General features: G+C 59.9%; 1 protein-coding gene across 8 annotated transcripts in view; it reads right to left on the reverse strand.

Moving 5' to 3' along the window:
• Positions 1 to 16,529, reverse strand: part of GALNT9 (polypeptide N-acetylgalactosaminyltransferase 9) — a 122,788-nt gene that overhangs the window by 97,355 nt on the left and 8,904 nt on the right. The gene's annotated exons all lie outside the window — the stretch shown is intronic.

The raw sequence follows: 16,529 nt of genomic DNA on the forward strand, positions 1-16,529 counted from the left end.
CTGCTAAATCCCACGAGCCGCCCGGGCCGGGGAGCCCCAGGTGGCCCCGGTGAACGCAGCACACACCTGCCTGCCCCCCAGAGCTCATGCACACAGGTGAGCAGGTGCCAGCCCAGGGCAGCCGCTTCCTCGCAGGTGCGGCCAGAGGCAGGGGCAGGGTCCCCACGAGGAGGAGTCTGAGGGGAGAGAAAGGCCAGGAGGGCAGGAAGGTGTCCTGCGAGTGGCTGCGTGTGCGGGTCAGGGCTGTGGGGGCAGAAAGGGGACGATGGGACGGGGTGAGAGCTTTCTGTGCCGGCTGGGATCTTGCTTTGAGCTTTGCAGGAAGTGGGAGCGCAGAGGAGCTTTGAGCTGAGGCGGAGAGAGGAGGGTGGGCACAGCGGTCAGGCTTTCCACGCAGATAAACCACTCCGGTGACCGTCCATGGGGGGACGAGGGTGGAACCCAGGGGCCTGTGCAGAGTCCGATGTTCTGATCAGCCCGGGGGTGAGATGGTGTGTGGACATCGACGACTCGGTTTCCCACCCTCTGTCTGTCCATCTCTCTCCGGACAGCCTCCCTGTGTATTTCGGGACCAGCCGTCCCCATGCGCACTGTGGCTGCCACCCCTGTGGCCTTCACCCAGCAGTCCCTGTCAGACCCTCCACTGCTGGGATGCAGTGGTCGCCCGAGGCTGGGCCAGCGCCCTGAGTGGATTCATCACCAGGAAAGAGGCCCCCACCCCAGGCATCTTCAGCAGCACAGGCCACCTGGGCATCTTTGTCTAACACGAGAGGCAGCTGCTCAGAATCCACCACCAAAAACGGAAGCAGAGGAGAGATGAGAAGCAGCACCCTCGCCCAGGCACACCTCCACCCGGGCACACCCTCGCCCAGGCACACCTCCGCCCGGGCACACCTCCGCCCGGGCACACCCTCACCTGGGTACATCCTCGCCCAGGCACACCTCCACCCGGGCACACCCTCGCCCAGGCACACCTCCGCCCGGGCACACCCTCGCCCAGGCACACCTCCGCCCGGGCACACCCTCGCCCAGGCACACCTCCGCCCGGGCACACCCTCGCCCAGGCACACCTCCGCCCGGGCACAACCTCGCCCAGGCACACCTCCGCCCGGGCACACCCTCACCTGGGTACATCCTCGCCCAGGCACACCTCCACCCGGGCACACCCTCGCCCAGGGACACCCTCGCCCAGGCACACCTCCGCCCGGGCACACCCTCACCCAGGCACACCTCCACCCGGGCACACCCTCACCCAGGCACACCTCCGCCCGGGCACACCCTCACCTGGGTACATCCTCGCCCAGGCACACCTCCACCCGGGCACACCCTCGCCCAGGGACACCCTCGCCCAGGCACACCTCCGCCCGGGCACACCCTCACCCAGGCACACCTCCGCCCGGGCACACCCTCACCCAGGCACACCTCCGCCCGGGCACACCCTCGCCCAGGCACACCTCCACCCGGGCACACCCTCGCCCAGGCACACCTCCACCCGGGCACACCCTCGCCCAGGCACACCTCCGCCCGGGCACACCTCCGCCCGGGCACACCCTCACCTGGGTACATCCTCGCCCAGGCACACCTCCGCCCGGGCACACCCTCACCCAGGCACACCTCCGCCTGGGCACACCCTCACCCAGGGACACCCTCGCCCAGGCACACCTCCGCCCGGGCACACCCTCGCCCAGGCACACCCTCACCCAGGCACACCCTCACCTGGGTACATCCTCGCCTGGGCACAGCCTTGCCTGGGAGGCCTCCTGGAGCTCAATTTGGGGGGGTGTTTGGGCTCAGTGGGCCCTGAGAGGGGAGCCAGGGAGCCCCTGGGGTGGAGGGTGCGGCCCAGGTGCCGATGTGAGGGCCAGGCCTCGGGTTTCTCCTCCTGGCTCCTCACGGCACTGGGTGGTGGGGACCAGCAGTCCTGGGTGGGGCTTGGGTCCGAAGGAGCTGAGTCAGGGCTGGCAGCACAGCCTTTAGGACGGCGGCTCTCACAGTGGCACCTGGGCCAGGGGGGCCCACCCTCAGGACAGGGGGACTCACGGCGGGGCCCACACTCAAGACAGTGGCTTCCACCCTCAGGACAGCAGCGTCCACCTCATCTGGGAGCCTGTGGGGACCACACATTCTTGAGACCCTCCCCAAACCCGCCGAGTCAGAACCCCCGGGGTGCCGGTGCTTGTTCTAACCAGGCCTCCAGGGGACTCCCACACAGGCAGCACTGGAAGCGGCCGCCCCGGGTCAGCGGATGAAGCCCGTCCACACCAGAACCACCTGGAGAGTCTGAGGGCGCCGGCGCCTGCCTGCGCCTCCCCCACGGAGTTGACGTAACTGCCGGGGCGTGGCCTGGACGCTGAACATCTAAACCATCCCCAGGTGACTCTCAAGTGCAGAGCAATGGGAGCTGCTGTCTGGGATGATGAGGAGTCGGCCTGGCTCCAGGCAGGGCCCCAGCCAGGAGGCGGCCCACTCAGGGGCGTCCCGGAGCCGTGCAGAGGCCTGTTGGGGTGACCCTCCCGGGGTCTGGGGGCCAAGGTCCAGGAAGGTGGGCAGAGCGGGGGTCCAGGAGGGTGGGCAGAGTGGGGGTCCAGGAGGGTGGGCAGAGTGGGGGTCCAGGAGGGTGGGCAGAGCGGGGGTCCAGACTGTGGACAACAAGTTCTTAAGGGAAAGTCAGGTCGGACATGGTGGCTTGGAGGACACAGCTGCATCTCCAGGCCTTTCTGGGTCCCCCCACTGCCCCGGTGCTGCCGACGGAGTGCCATGGGGCACCCACTTTCCCCAGGACATTCTCCACGCCTTCGTCCCTGCTCAGAGCCAGGGACACCACTTGGTTTTGGAGGCAGTGATTTGACTTGTGAGAGGAAAAGCAGCTTCCTTTTGAGATTCAGGGCTGAACACAAGGCTTCCTCCCCCTCATTCATCATCACTGTGGTAATTGGAAAAGATGGCTCACTTCCGACCACGGCTGCCGAGTGCCCATGGTCATTCTGCTTTTATGGAATCATCATTTCAAGTTCCTTTCCCATGACCCGAGGGAACGCACTTTTCTAATTATAGGAGATAATTTGGAAGACGATCACAGGGGAGGAAACGGCCGTCTGGGAGTGTGGTGGGGAAAGCGATTTCCTCGGGGGCTGACTCCGTTTGTGAGCAGATGGGCAGGCGGGGGTGGTCTGGGCTGTGAGGGGACCTGTGCCCGCTTCTCAGCCACCTCCTCTCAACGGACCCTGAGGAAAACAGGGAAGTTGAAGGATGAATAGATTGTCAGTTGGCGTGTGTGTCTGGGGCAACGGGGAGTGGTGGGGACTGCGGCTCAGACCCACGGATTACTGCCACCCAGGGACTCGGGTCCAGAGATGCCAGATCTTCTAAAATTCCAACATGAGGTGCCGGTGTACAGATTTCTGTCTCTATATGTCAGCAATGAATTCACGTTTTGGAAGAAATGGCATTAGGTTAACAAATACACACTGGGTCTGTCTATATCTGTTAATCGGGCAGGACAGGTGTGGTGGGACACATAACAGATCCCAAAGGCATCAGGCTCTGATGTCTGGAACCCACGAGTCTGTCACTTTCCATGGTCAAGGGACTTTACAGATATGATTAAGTTAGGGGCCCTGAGACAGAGGGTGCCCTTGCACCCAGGTGTACCCTGAATGCAATCACCAGTGTCTTATAAAAGAGAAGTGGGCCAGTTGCGGTGGCTCACGCCTGTAATCCCAGCACTGTGGGAGGCCGAGGCAGGTGGATCACGAGGTCAGGAGTTCGAGACCAGCCTGGCCAACATGATGAACCCTCATCTCTACTAAAAAAAATTCAAAAATGAGCTGGGCGTGGTGGTGGGCGCCTGTAACCCCAGCTACTCAGGAGGCCGAGGCAGGAGAATCGCTTTAACCCTGGAGGCAGAGGTTGCAGTGAGCTGAGATCGCGCTACTGCACTCCAGCCTGGGTGACAGAGCGAGACTCCATCTCAAAACAAACAAACAAAAACAAGTGTCTTATGAGAGAGAATTGGGCCAGGCGCACTGGGTCACAGCTGTAATCCCAGAACATTGTGGGGCTGAGGCAGGAGAATCACTTGAGCCCAGGAGTTTGAGACCAGCCTGGCCAACACGGTGAAACTCCATCTCTACTAAAAACACAAAAATTACCCTGGTGTGGTGGTGGGCACTTGTAAGCCCAGTTACTTGGGAGGCTGAGGCAGGAGAATCGCTTGACTTTAGGAGGCTGAGGCTGCAGTGAGCTGAGATCGCACCACCGCACCATAGCCTGGGCAACAGAGTCAGACCCTGTCTCACAAAAAAAAAAAGTAAAAGGCACGGGGAGGGAGATTTGACGCAGACAGAAGAGGAAACAGCTTCGTGTGATGGAGACAGAGGGTGCAGCAATGTGGCCAAGGACGCCTGGAGCCCTCAGGAGCTGGGAGGGAAGGACAGACCCTCCCTGCGTCCTCTGGAGGCCGCACAGCCCTGCCCGTAGCTCGGCAGTAGCTCAGTGAAATCCACTTTGGGCGTCTGGATGCCACAGCTATGAGAAGAAATGTATGTGATTTTAGGCCCCATCTGTGGTGATCTGTGACAGCAGCCCCAGGAAAACAATACAGGAGGCTAAGCTGGCACAGCAAGCAGACCCCTAAACACCCTGCCCTGGGCCAACACTCCCTTGCTGGGTGCTGCTGCCCGTTCTGTTTGCTGGTCTCGTTCCAGCAGCCCCCAGGCAGTGCCTGCCCCTCGTGGGTTCCCAGACACTTCTAAAGGCAGGGGAGGCCTTGTGGGATGTGGGGCAGCCCCACGAAAGCAGGGCAGGCCGGGGAGGCAAGGTGCGGTGGGAGGGACCCTCGACCGCTGGGGCTGAGACAAAGAGTGGGGCCCGGGACCTGCCTGGTACCTCGGAGTGCCCGTCCTGTAATCCTCACACTGCCCATGATGTCAGCGCCATGCTGTCCCCATTGCATAGACAGTGAGGCTCACCGTGGCCACAAAGACCCGCCAGGCTGCGGTTCCTGGGCCCTTCCGAGCCGCGTCTGCACCGGCCGTCCTCACGCCTCATCCACGGGGCTCGGGATGGCCTCACTGTTCCCCCTGTGCCCGAGGAGGCAGGAGGTGGCCGTGGAGCAGGGGTGAGCTGGTGCCCGGGAGGACGCTGCTGGCCCCACCTCTCTGCCCCCAACCAGGGAGGTTCCTAGAGCCCCCGTTTATGGCCCTGCAGGGTGGTGGGCAGAAGCTGGCCCCACCCATTCAGCCCACGTCCACTGGGCCGCAGGCGTGTCTGTCCCACGCGACGCTCTCAGAATCCTGAGTTTTGCCAACATTGAAACCCTGTAGATTTCACCTGAAACCCTGGAGCTCCCACTTCCTCGGGAGGATCCAACAATCTGACAGCCCGGATCTGCCACGCACGTCAGAGATGGGCTGGAGTGGATCATGGCCCCCAGGACAGCCACGGCTGACTGGCCCCACGCCTCTAGCTGCCCGTGGGCCTCACGCAGCCACCCTGGAGATCGAGGGATCGTGCCCCAGTTCAGATGAATGGAGCGGGATGGTGGGTTGAATGAGGGCCCCAAAAGCTACCTCCACTCTGAACCTGTGGGTGTGGGAGTAAGGTCTTTCCAGGTATAATTAAGTTAAAGATTTCAAGATGAGGTCATCCTGGACTCGGGGCAGGAGGCCTAAATCCAGTAGGAAGCATGCTGATTAGACAATGCGAGGGCTCAGACAGTCAGAGGCAGAGACAACGCCGGAGCCCCCCAAGTGGGACAGGCCTGCAGCAGACCTAGGCCCCCAGGGGAGCTGGCCCTGCCGGCACCGTGACTTTGGACTTCCGGCCTCCAGAACAGAGACAGAGTAAGTCTCCGTTGTGTACAGCCGCCCAGTCTGTGGTCAGTGTTACAGCAGCACCAGGAGTCCCACAGAGGGCAGAGAAACAGACCACGCGAGGAGGGCAGTTAGAGGGAAAGGGCCCAGCAGACGCCCGGGCCGCCCCCCATCCCCAGTCCCTCAGCAGCAGAACGATAGTTCGCTCGACGGCAGCGGGCACAGATGAGACCCCAGCCTCCCCGGGTGACTCAAAGCGGAGGGTGGTGCCCGACTAACACCTAGTCCGTAAGATTCAAGTGGAATTTGCTGGGTGGAATGCCTGAGAAATACGTCTGAAACAGCAGACTGCTGGCATCTGAGGTTTTCACCTTTTATCCACAGCCCTGTACTGTTTTTTGTGCCTGGAACCAGGACTCAATGCTCAGGGCTGGAGCAGCCAGTGTGTGACCCTGAGGCCGAATGCCTCCAGCAGAAAGGGAGGAGCTGGGATTCACGTAGGGCTGGGCTTGTGAGGGTCCCACCAGCCCTCCAGGTTTCCCCAGCCACACCGCGGTTCTGCATTTCAGTCGGGGTCTGTAACACGCAGAAGTAAAGGAACTGAGGCACGCAAAGGCCGGGACGGTCAGAGGCTCCGAGTTCCCTCACCCAGAGGAGCCAGGGCCAAGTGCCAGGAGCGAGAGGGCACCGACATGAGGTCAGGCTGCCTCCCACCCAACAGCCCCACCCAGAAGGATGGTGCTGGCCGTCTCCTGGGGGCTGAGAGCGCTCAGAAAGGCAGGCATCCCTGCCAGCTTCCTCTGGTCCCTGCCCCCGAAGAGTCATTTCACACTTGGCTGCCTGCTCTCCCAGCACATGATACCTGGGATATGTGGGCGGCTGTGATTTTTCAGCTTGGAAGGAAGTGGGCTTTCAAGCTCCCGGCTTCTCTTTGAGTCACGGATTTCCATCTGTCACAGCGACTGAAGCCAATATTCCGAGAGAGGAAACAGCACAAACTGAGAGGTGGCCGGGCACAAGATAATCGGGGAGGAAGCGGCAGAGGGAGGGCACTGCTAGGAAGGTGGGAGCCACGTGGGGGCCACGCTGTGCTCCCACGCAGAGAGAAACTGGGCATGGCTGTGGCCCGAGGGAGGTGATCCCCAAACAGCCCAAACCCGGCTGTCCTGTTTTGGAGCCTCCGCCTGTCCACACCCATCCTTCAGGGCACCCGCTCTCCCTGGGCCCACGGCGCTGGCAGCCCAAGACAGGGACTCGGCCCCAGCTGAAGTTTCCCGGAACTGTGGCCTCTTCGAGCCAGACCCACCTGCCTCCCGCTGAAAAGCACTAAGAATGCTGGATTTAAACAACAACATCAACTTCTAAAAAGCAATAAATACCTGACAAGATGGCAAGAAGTTGCTAGGCCAAAAGTGAAGGGAAAACGGGAATCAGAGAAATGAGTGGGCCTGCAATTTGCTTTTTTCCTAAGGGGGTGTTCTGAATATTGTGACTTTGACATTTCAAAGAGGGAGAAAGGGGGAAGAAACCAGAGGTGCCAAATAGAAAACTCTCCCTCCATAAACAGCGGTGAGGGTGAAGCACTGGGGGACTCGACTTCAGGACGTGCAGCCTCGGCGTGGTCCAAGCAACCATCAAGACCTGAACTTGATGGAGGAGCAGCACGGGCAGGGACAGCACGGGCAGGGACAGCACGGGCAGGGACAGCATGGGCAGGGACAGCACGGGCAGCCTCCAGGAGCCTGGAGGAGCAAACAGAACCCTCTCCAGAGAGGAGAGCTTCCAGCCTAGGCCTTGGGTTATGCCTGCAAATCAATGTTCAAAGACAACGACCAGCCTACAGTCAAACGTAACAAGGCACACAAGGAAAAGAAACACCGTGAGCAAGTGCCGGCAGAAAGAACAGAGGTGGACTCCAGACCAGAGCAGCTGCCGTGGGACAGTGGGCCCTCCCTCCACCCTCAGATTCCGGGACACCAGCAGCCGCCACCATGACCTTTGTCCAGCAAGCAGGACTCTACCCTGTTTGCAGTGGGGGAACCAGCAGCACCATCACCTCCCAGCACTCCAGGCCCCGTGTCCTTCACGTGTGTGCAATCTTGGCTGTCCACTTCAGGGAGTGTGGAGGGCAGAGGGGAGTGTGGAAGCTGCAGCAGGCAAAGCGTCCCACCAGCTCCCTTGTCCCTCTCTTTATCTCCACTATAAAAATGTAAACTGATTTAATGTGCCTGGCTATTAATTTTGATGATTACAAAGTGATGATAAAAAGGAGAGACCCTGGTTTGCTTTTGTAGATAATGTCTCTCTCTCTCTCCCAGCTTCGATTTTATCCACTCTCTCCAAATACAACAGCTAATTTCATTACAGACCAGTCTTTTGAGATTCCCTGGGGACCCAAACTAGTAACATACTGTCAATAGTGAAAAGACTGACTGCCCTTCTGAAACCATGAAGTCATGAATATTTTGCAGGACATGGCAATACCTGTAAAATATATTCTCACTGAGACTAATATGGTGTTTGATAAATCTTCATACATAATACTTGTGTTCAACGAATATGAATATTTATGGGGCCAAAGCAAGGGAGATGGGGAATGACTGGAAGTATCTGGCGGGAAGGATTTCCTGGCCCTCTGCTTCCCTTTGGAAAGCATGCAGGGCTCCGGAACATCCCACGGCTGCTCCATGCAGCAATAAATGCCAACCTGACCCAGGTTTGGGTTTAAGGGCGGCTGGAGCAAGGATGAGGGACACTTGGGTGCACCATCACCTTGGTGGCCACCTCTGAGAGAAGCTGCAGAGAGGAGCAGAGTGGATGGGCCCCCACCCCTCCCCGCGCCCACGCTGTCCTTTGATGGTGCACACGCCTGGGTCAGCTCTCTGCTCAAACCCTGACTCTGGAATCTCCTGGAAATGCCTGTCCTTTGGACACAGCCCCGCCTTGAGGGTCACAGACAGGAGGAGACCTCAGGAACCCACACACGGAGGACGGGAGGGGAAACTGGCCCTGCCCCTGGTGAAGCCCCCAGTGGAGTCCAGGGCATCTGGCTTTCCCTCAGCCACTTGCTGAAGGGGAGCCTGCCCTGAACCCCTGTTGTCAGGGGGCAGCAGAGGCTCCACGTCTGCCCCCAAGGTTGATCCCCTTCTGCCGGGGCCCAGGTCAAAGATGAGGTTGTCAGTCCAACGCTTGTGTCAGTCTGGGCTGCTCAACAACACATGAATGCACTGGGACCCAACCTGCCTTCCTGGTCTTCTCTCCTAGTCCAGCACTCCAGACACTGTCCCTCCTAGTCCAGCGCTCCAGGCACCGTCCCTCCTGGTCCAGCGCTCCAGATACTGTCTTCCCTTTCTCAATGCTTGGCTGTCCTCACTCTATAGAGTCTTCTACTATATTTATTCATCCTCCACTCATCCACCCGCCCATCCATCCACCCACCCATCCATCCACACATCCACCCACCCATCCATTCACCCACCTACCCATCCACCCACTCATCCATCCACCTGCCTCCTCATCCATTCATCCATCCACCCATTCACCCACAAATCCATCCACCCACCCACCCATACATACATACATCCACCCATCCATCCATTCACCCCCCAACTCCTCCATCCACACATCCACCCGTCCATTCTTATACCCACCTACCCATCCGCCCACTCATCATCCACCATCTGCCTGCCCATCCAGTTGGATGATTAGGACTCAGATCCATCCAGCTCCGAATGTGCAGCTCAGATTCCTCGTCCATGAAGCTGTCCTGACCTTCCCCTTCAAAGCAACCCCTCTCCTGTGCCTTAGAGAGCAGACAGTGCAGGCTGCCGCCCCCGCATGACTGTGAACTCCCAGGGGGCACCTGCTCGGGGCACGGGGCGCACCCTGCTGGGCCCTGCACGGTAGGGCAGTCATCTGGTGAATGAAGCATGAATCGGATCAAACCCTCTCCCCAGTGCCCCCTCCAGTTTCCCGTGGAAGCCGGGAGTTCGTGCGTCTCGGGCGGAGTGGAACTAGCTTCCGTGGGGTGGAGTCAGGCTGGAAGGTCGGGTGGACCTCGGATGGCGGAAAAGAGAAACCACAGTGGCCTTTGCCGAAGCAGCTCCATCGTTATTAAGCGCGACCTGGTGCCAGGCGCTGCTCCCAGAGCTCCTCCCGTCCGGCGTCCTCACGACAGAAGTGAATGCTGTTCTCACCCCATTTTACAGACGAGGAAGCTGAGGAGTGGGATGCTGGGCGGCCTGACAGAGGTGGCACAGGGGGAGGTGGTGGGGCCGGGCTCTGAGTCCAGGCAGCCCAGCGCTCCAGCCACGTTTTAACCACAAGGCTCTGCACCGAGCAACTAAGATAATCATGGTGGCCTCCCCTGTGTCCACTGCAAAGTGCTCGAGCCTCAGAATATTAACAGGCATTTTCCACAATTTTCTCAAAATAGTGTGAAAATAGCCCCTTGCAGAATTCAGTCCCTGTCTGTTCTTTTCTGACTTAGAAGTAAAATCAGTGCTTGCTGGATTTCACACTGGGCTACGCACGGAGCTGATGTGACTGAACTATTCTGTTGAAAGTAAAAACAGCCCCTTTCTGCCGTGGGCCGTGGGCGAGGTCGCGCGGTGCCCGCTGACCTGAGAAGGTCACGGCTTCTGGGCCAGTCTCTGTGGAGGCCGCCGGTTTGGGTCCCAGCTCTGCCACTACCAGGCTGTGCATCCACACCCAGCCCTGGTGTCCGTGCAGGAACACAGGGTCCAGAGACGGCCTCCCACACGCAGCAGAGGGCTGAGCCGCGCACTCACACTCCCCACCACGTCACACGGGTGTGAGTGACACGGCCTCAGGGGTTGGGGCTGCAATAAACCGCTGTGCTGGGCCCATTCCGAGACGTTAATGGGGACTTGGAGCCTGAGAAAGGGGATGGTGTCTGGCCCTGAGAAGTCTCCAGAATGTTGGAGAGTGGAGGACGGTGGGGACGCGGGGTCCTGGAGAGGGCACGGCGGGCAGGCAGCCCCTGAAACGGCCCGCCCCCCACCTCCACCTGCAGGTCTTGGGTTCCATCGTTTCCTCATCAGCCTTTCACCTCCTCTCTCAAAGAGGCAGGCAGAGGCCGGAGCCGGCCAGCGGGCTGGGAGGCAACGCTACAGGCCCCAGCACCCCGTCCAGGGTCAGCTCTCCAGCAGAGGCGTGGAGCTGGATCAAAGGGGGCTCCCTGCCCGGCAGACACGGCCGTGATTCTCCACCACACAGCCTGCGGGTTCTTCCCCAGCCTGACCCCACGTCCCCATTTCACGACGCATGTTTACGCCCCTATTCTGGGAGGAAACAGATTCCCTATAACTGAGCATATACTTCCTTTAAAAATCTATTTAGTGCTACAGCTTCACTAAAAAAGGAAAAAGAAAGAAAAGGAATTTGCAGTTCTCAACCTCAGGTGACCTTGCTTCCTTCCTCCCTGGGAAACGGAGAATCCAGGAGCACTCGCGCTTCCGCCTGTGTGCAGGGAACGGCCATCGAGGTGCTGCTGGGACCTCCCAGGGCCTCGTCCCTCTTCCTGCCCGGCCGTGTCCCTGCTCTCTTTCCGCCACTTCAGCAAATCCCCCCATGCTCTGTGTGGTCCCTCGGCCACCCTTTCACATCCGACAGGAACGCCCACCCCAGCCCACTCCCTCTGCCCCCATCCCACACCCCACAGAGCACGGCCACATTCTACACCCCACAGAACACGGCCTCATCCCACACCCCACAGAGCACGGCCTCATCCCACACCCCACAGAGCACGTCCTCATCCTATACCCCACAGAGCACAGCCTGCACCCTACACCCCACAGAGCACGGCCTCATCCCACACCCCACAGAGCACAGCCTCATCCTACACCCCACAGAGCACGGCCTCATCCCACACCCCACAGAGCACAGCCACATCCTACACCCCACAGAGCACGGCCACATCCCACACCCCACAGAGCACAGCCCCCATCTCACACCCCACAGAGCACGTCCTCATCCTATACCCCACAGAGCACAGCCTGCTCCCTACACCCCACAGAGCACGGCCTCATCCTACACCCCACAGAGCACAGCCTCATCCCACACCCCACAGAGCACGGCCTCATCCCACACCCCACAGAGCACGGCCACATCCTATACCCCACAGAGCACGGCCACATCCCACACCCCACAGAACACAGCCCCCATCCCACACCCCACAGAGCACGGCCACATCCTACACCCCACAGAGCATGGCCACATCCTACACCCCACAGAGCACAGCCTCATCCCACACCCCACGGAGCACGGCCTCATCCTACACCCCACAGAGCACAGCCACATCCTACACCCCACAGAGCACAGCCTCATCCCACACCCCACAGAACACAGCCCCCATCCCACACCCCACACAACACAGCCCCCATCCCACACCCCACACAACACAGCCCCCATCCCACACCCCACACAACACAGCCCCCATCCCACACCCCACAGAGCACAGCCTCATCCTACACCCCACAGAGCACGGCCACATCCTACACCCCACAGAGCACAGCCACATCCTACACCCCACAGAGCACAGCCTCATCCTACACCCCACAGAGCACGGCCTCATCCTACACCCCACAGAGCACGGCCTCATCCCACACCCCACAGAGCACAGCCTCATCCTATACCCCACAGAGCATGGCCACATCCTACACCTCACAGAGCACGGTCTCATCCCACACCCCACGGAGCACTGCCTGAATCCCACACCCCGTGGAGCACAGCCCCCATCCCACACCCCACAGAAGCAGCTGGCAGGGTCAGCTTACCCAACTTAGGAGACAGGACCCTTGTGCCGCTCCCACCACCCCCAGGCCATACTCTCTCTCTTGCTCCTTCCACTCATGTCCTCACAGTGGGTGCCCAAACCCAGGACTTGGACTTGCCACTCTTCCGTCCACACTGGCTCCCTAGCGTGGGGTCAGCTCCTCTCCAGGGCCACCTCACCGTGGAGACCTGTGGTTTTTATTTTTTTTGAGACGGAGTCTCGCTATGTCGCCCAGGTTGGAGTGCAGTGGCCGGATCTCAGCTCACTGCAAGCTCCGCCTCCCGGGTTTACGCCATTCCCCTGCCTCAGCTTCCCGAGTAGCTGGGACTACAGGCACCGCCACCTCGCCTGGCTAGTTTTTTTTGGGTTTTTTTTTTTTTGGTATTTTTTAGTAGAGACGGAGTTTCACCAGGTTAGCCAGAATGGTCTCCATCTCCTGACCTCGTGATCCACCCATCTCAGCCTCCCAAAGTGCTGGGATTACAGGCTTGAGCCACTGAGCCCAGCCACCTGTGGTTTTTATTAATTCCAGGATCATCGTGGGCCACCTCACTGCGGAGACCTGCGGGTTTTATGAATTCCAGGATCATCTGTGAACAGCACAATTGGATCACACTCCAGTGAGCCTGTTAAAAGCATTAATTTGTTATCCATGAACATGTAAATACATCATAATTTTGGTAAGCCTGTGTTGAGATTTTGTTTTTAAAAATCTTCCTAAAAGCTCAAAAACGCAGTGGCCAGCTCCCCCTCGCCCAGTAGAGGCTGCGCTCAGCCCTCCCCAGCTGGCCCCACCTTCGGGCCCCTCCAGCCCCGGGGCCCAGCCTTGTCCCTCCCAACCAGGGCAGGGAAAGAAGCAGGAGGGGTGTCGGTGGGGCTGCACGGGGGCTGCTGGGAGCCACGGGAAGATCCATGGTCGACCTGGCACCTCTAGATCTCACTATTTCTCTGGCGTTCCACCAGGGTCCAGGATGGTGTTTCAAAGAGCAATTGCACTTGGCTTATTTACTTAAAATAAAACACCGATGGGCACGTTGGCTCACGCCTGTAATCCCTGCACTTTGGGAGGCTGAGGCGGGTGGATCACTTGAGTTCAGGAGTTCAAGGCCAGCCTGGGCAACATGGTGAAACCCCGTCTCTATCAAAAAATAAAAAATTAGCTGGGTGTGGTGGTGTGTGCCTGTAATCCCAGCTACTTGGGATGCTGAGGCAGGAGAATTGCTTGACCCTAGGTGGTGGGGGTGAAACCCTGCCTCAAAAAAGTTTAAAAAATAAAAATAAAATGCGGACAGCCAAGGGCCTCAGCACAGCCCCTCTGGCCAGGCAAGCGTGGGTGGCAGGATGCTGACCAAGAGTGCTGGATGGCTCATGGGGCTGGGCGGGTTCTGGGCAGGCCTGACCCAGAACAAGAGACAAGGTGGGTGCTCGGGGAACCCACATGGCCGCCTCTCCTCAGGGCCAGAGGTGGGGCTCGAAGAGCACCTGCCCTTCGTGCCCCAGCTTTTGGTCCAGCCTCCAATGCAGGGGCCTCAGGCCACCAGGGACACGAATCTGCCATCCCATCAGCACAGGGCCTCAGGGCCTCACAGGTGGCATCCACGCTTGAATCCCGGCACAGTGTCGCAGCTGCAGCTGTAGGATCATGCAGAGCTGGTGACTTGCAGGTTCGGGGCCACCCTAAACCTCCTGGTGGATTCTGGGATGTGCACCCTGACTGACCTCCCAGCTGGGCCTGCATCCTGGCATGTGGGCGGTGCCGACGCCTGGGGCCAGTTATGACCAGGCCAGTCCCACAGGGCACTCCTCCCGCCCTCTGCCAGTGGCTGGCTAGGTGCTCAGAGACGACACAGTCCTAACAGAGAGGCAGGAAGCTTGCGTGTCCCCAAACATCCCTGCGGGGCCTCCCGCCTCTCAGGGCCCTGCTCATGCACACCTGGTGGCTGCACAGGTCCTTTGGACGCCGGCGGCGGCTCCCTGGGAGGGAGGAGCAGAGACAGACCTGGGTGTCCGTGGCCGCCACCGAGCCACCAAGCCTGCAGCGTGCGTGCGTGCCTGCACGGGAGGGACACTCCCCGTGGTTGAAGTGCTGTGATGGCGAATTCTGCGTCCGCCGAGAGGGCCTTGGATGCCCAGGTGGCTGGAAGTATTGCTTCCAGGTGCGTCTGTGCGAGAGTCGAGTCTGAATCAGGGGCTGAGGAAGAAAGGTCTGTCCTCCCCGGTGCGGACAGGGAGCAGCCCCTCCTCGGAGGCCCGGCTGGAACAGAAAGGCAGAGGACGGCAGCTTCATGTCCTGTGTGAGCTGAGACCTCCCTCTGCTCCTGCCTGTGGACGTCGGACGGAGCTGCCAGGTCTCGGGCCTTTGGGGTAGAAGTTGTGCCATTCTCCCCAGCGTGACCCCGGCTTTCAGGTCTCTGCACTCAGGCCAAAGGACCCCACCCGGCTTCCCTGGCCTGCAGCGTGCAGACGGCAGATGGTGGGGCCTCTTGGCCTGCATAGTCGCGGGGCCAATCCTCACTCTGCATCTCCTCTCAGGTCTCTCTCTCTCCACTGGCTCGGTTCCTCGGGAGAGCCCTGACCCACGCACCAGCCGAGTTTGCTTTTCATCAAGCCTTTCCGTCTGGTGCAGGTCAACACCCCACTCCGCCACGCACACAGCTGTGCCCGGCACCACACACGTCCACAGGTCACCTCGGGTCCCTCAGGTGCTCCTCCCGCAGCCCCACGTAGACAGAAGGCATTCCTCAGGCCTGGGAGCCCAGCCTCCCGCGTCCTTCTAAGGGCAGCCGGATTTCCTGTGGAGCCCGTGTCTTCTCCACTCTCAGCGTCCTGAGGTCCGGAGGGCAGGGACCCCACCATGCAGGCAGGGATACGAGGCAGGCGCTCCTAAGGAAAAGGGGCAGCAAGCAGCCCCCGCCACTGGGTCATGCCTCACCCTCCACCAGAACCACTGGGCCGCTGGGTCCCGTTAGCGTTCACTCTGTTAGACTTGAGTTTTCTGTAGCTGAAAATCAAAGATCTCAGCTGCTAACAGAGCTGGCGAGCCTCAAGCTGCTCCCGCAGAAACAGCTCCTGCAGCGACGTCCCCAAGTCCGCGTGGGTACAACGTGCCAGGGCCGGCCGCCAAGCCCAGGAGCCTCCCCGCAGCACATCCACACGCGCTTGTTTTGTTTTTATTTGTTGCTGTTGTTTAAACTCAGGCTGAGAGGCACAGAACGCCCCGGGGAGAGTGCAGCCCGCAGAGCTGGGAGCTCGCTTCCTGGGTTCCGATTCAACCTCGAGCACACGGGTGCAGCAGACACGGCCCAGAGCCCTCGAGGGCCACGCGGCGCAGACGCCCCCACCTCAGATCTTTCCGGATTCCTGGGGAATCTGTCGTCTCTGCAGAAGCTTGAGTTCATACTACTTAACAGTTTCTTTTAAATCGACCCATCTTTTAAGTTCAATTAATTCGTTTCTTAAATAAGTGATGGGTTGGCACCAAAAATAGAAAACATGTATCGTTTTACTAGTAAATATCAGTAAACAGAATGGAAACAGGATGTTGCATTGAGAGTCTGGCCAGGCGTGCCTGTTAGAAAGCCCGTGTGCCCGGGAAAGGCCCCTCTCCTACGAAGAGAGAGGTTGTCCAGGTCAGAGGCCAAGAGGCAGGTCCTGGTGCCGTGGGAAAGGGTGGAGGAGGGTGGAGGGAAGCTCCCGCAGCGTGATCTGATTCTCTCCAACTCCATGTCCCTGGGCCAGCTCAAGGCCTCCGCCCCCACCAGGCACGCTCGGGGTGGAGAAGCAGCAGCTCACCTCATCTCAGAGGCAGAGGGGAGGTGGGCGGTGCCAGCGGGCGGTCCTTCTGCTGTGCTGGGTGCCTCCTTCAGTGCCCACAGGGCCCCCCAAGGCTGTTACTCTGGGCACCCCCCTTTGACAGACAG

The sequence above is a fragment of the Macaca fascicularis genome, chromosome 11 (assembly GCF_037993035.2).
Source record: "Macaca fascicularis isolate 582-1 chromosome 11, T2T-MFA8v1.1".
Taxonomy (NCBI): Eukaryota; Metazoa; Chordata; class Mammalia; order Primates; family Cercopithecidae; genus Macaca; species Macaca fascicularis.